The 2794-nt window shown below is 54.2% G+C and overlaps 1 pseudogene; it reads left to right on the top strand.

Annotated features, from left to right (window-relative positions):
• The first annotated feature begins 2707 nt into the window (after window positions 1-2707).
• LOC136319744 (histone-lysine N-methyltransferase PRDM9-like) overlaps window positions 2708-2794 on the top strand; it is a 4007-nt pseudogene continuing 3920 nt past the window's right edge.

Here is a 2794-nt window from a genome sequence, read left to right as displayed (position 1 = left end):
AGGACTGACCTCCCCCCAAAGCTGGAACCCAGGCGAGCCCAGGTCTCCACAGGGCAGGGCTCATGTAGAAATGTGTCCACCTCCCTGACGCCAACCTGTGGCCACCCTGGACTTCTCTCGGCTCTCAAGGGTGACTGTGCAGGGCAGTGGCGGTCAAGCTAAGGACAGCTTCCAGGCCCGGGCAGAGGCTCAACTGAAAGTCTGGGGTTACCAGTGGCTAGAGACCAGTGTAGAGACCAGCGGTGGGGTTCAGCCAGTTCTTCAACCCGTTCGGCAGAACCAATACCTGATGTTTTGTTGAGTTCGGTGAAACCGGTTGTTAAAATCGCACTTGTCATCAGAGTTCTCTCTCAGGCGGGCGCCTGGGAGGCCACCCAATGTGGAAATCACACACTGACCTTCCTGACTCTTTAAACGTTCATCTGTGCAACAGCGCATTCTAAGCACCCGTGGTCGCGTTCATTCCGTCCGAAGGTGAAAAAAAAAATGCAAGTGAGGATGCCAATCAAGAAGCAATATGGTAGCCCTGGCTGGTTGGCTCAGTGGTAGAGCATTGTCCTAGCATGCAGGAGTCCCGGGTTCGATTCCAGCCAGGGCACAACAGGAGAAGCGCCCATTCTGCTTCTCCCCCCTCCCCCTCTCCTTCCTCTCTGTCTCTCTCTTCCCCTCCCGCAGCCAAGGCTCCATTGGAGCAAAGTTGGCCCAGGTGCTGGGGATGGCTCCTTGGCCTCTGCCTCAGGTGCTAGAATGGCTCTGGTTGCAACAGAGCAACACCCCAGATGGGCGGAGCATTGTCCCCTGGTGGGCATGCCGGGTGGATCCCAGGTCAGGCGCATGCAGGAGTCTGTCTGACTGCCTCCCTGTTTCCAACTTCAGAAAAATACAAAAAAAAACAAAAGCAATATGAAAACTGAACCAGGCGGTGGCACAGTGGATAGAGCGTCGGACTGGGATGCAGAGGACCCAGTTCGAGACCCCAAGGTCGCCAGCTTGAGTGTGGGCTTATCTGGTTTGAGCAAAGCTCACCAGCTTGGACCCAAGGTCGCTGGCTCGAGCAAGGGGTTACTCGGTCTGCTGAAGGCCCGCGGTCTAGGCACATATGAGAAAGCAATCAATGAACAACTAAGGTGTTGCAACGAAAAACTGATGATTGATGCATCTAATCTCTCAGTTCCTGTCTGTCTGTCCCTATCTATCCTCTCTCTGACTCTCTTCTGTCTCTGAAAAAAAAAAAGCAATATGGAAGCATTTAAAATAACAGGTTTTGGCTGTTTTTGTCAGGTATTATTTAATAGTTTTTTCATTAATATTTAAAACTTCTTATAATCCAGTTTTGTGTACTTTATTCTATTGTTCGTAATTTAAGTATTAAATGCATAGAACAATAAACTACCTTTCGGGATTATCTTTTTTAGACTAAAACGGCCATAGGGCCGAGAACTGGTGTTAAATTGTTCTTCGATCCCACCAGCGGGCCAGGCCCGTCCTGGGCATTGGCTGACAGTGCTCCAGCCGGACCAGGGGCCCTAGCTGGTTAGGTGAAAAAGATTGGGTCCTTCCCCTCAGGGTTCCTGTCCTTCAGGGCTGAGAGCTCTGGCCCTCCTGGCGCCCTGGTGCCCGCTGCTCCGGGCAGAGGAGCAAGGACAGAGCTGGTGGGCTAGGAGAGGCAGCAACCAGGACAGAGTTGATGGTGGGACAACTCGGGAAGGGCTTCGGGGCCTGAGCTCCGTCCCTGCAACCCCTCCGTGCAAACACCATGGCCTCCCAGAGGCCCCCCCACACCAAGCTCACCTCAACACCACTGCTCCCAGCTAATCCACAGTCAGAAAGCCACACTCACCAACACCACTGCGCCCAGCTAATCACAGTCAGAAGCCACACTCACCCAACACCACTGCGCCCAGCTAATCCACAGTCAGAAGCCACACTCACCAACACCACTGCTCCCAGCTAATCCACAGTCAGAAAGCACGCTCACCAACACCACTGCTCCCAGCTAATCCACAGTCAGAAGCCACGCTCACCAACACACTGCCTCCAGCTAATCCACAGTCAGAAAGCCACGCTCACCAACCCACTGCTCCCAGCTAATCCAAAGTCAGAAAGCCACGCTCACCACACACACTGCTCCAGCTAATCCACAGTCAGAAAGCCACGCTCACCCACACCACTGCTCCCAGCTAATCCACAGTCAGAAAAGCCACACTCACAACACCACTGCTCCCAGCTAATCCACAGTCAGAAAGCCACACTCACCAACACCACCTGCTCCCAGCTAATCCACAGTCAGAAAGCCACACTCACCCAACACCACTGACTCCCAGCTAATCCCAGTCAGAAAGCCACGCTCACCACACCACTGCGCCCAGCTAATCACCAGTCAGAAAGCCCACCTCACCAACACCACTGCTCCCAGCTAATCCACAGTCAGAAAGCCACACTCACCCAACACCACTGCTCCCAGCTAATCACAGTCAAAAGCCACACTCACCCAACACCACTGCTCCCAGACTAATCCACAGTCAGAAAGCCACACTCACCCAACACCACTGCTCCCAGCTATCACAGTCAGAAAGCTTGTCCTCGGAGACAGGGAGTCCTTGACCCAGCACCCCCTTGGGTCAGGGCTCAGACAAGGGTAAAGCCAAAGCCCTCACCATAAACCCGGTCCAGCTGCTGATCCCAGCAGAAGGCCAGATCCGGGAACATGGGAGAAGAGTGTGGCCTGACTCAGAGCACAGCAGCCCAGGTGTGCGAGTGGGCTCAGTCCCAGGGGAAGCTGGGTGCTCTGCAG

This window comes from Saccopteryx bilineata, chromosome 1 (assembly GCF_036850765.1).
Source record: "Saccopteryx bilineata isolate mSacBil1 chromosome 1, mSacBil1_pri_phased_curated, whole genome shotgun sequence".
In the NCBI taxonomy this organism is placed as follows: Eukaryota; Metazoa; Chordata; class Mammalia; order Chiroptera; family Emballonuridae; genus Saccopteryx; species Saccopteryx bilineata.
This window is presented reverse-complemented; position numbering and strand designations above follow the sequence as displayed.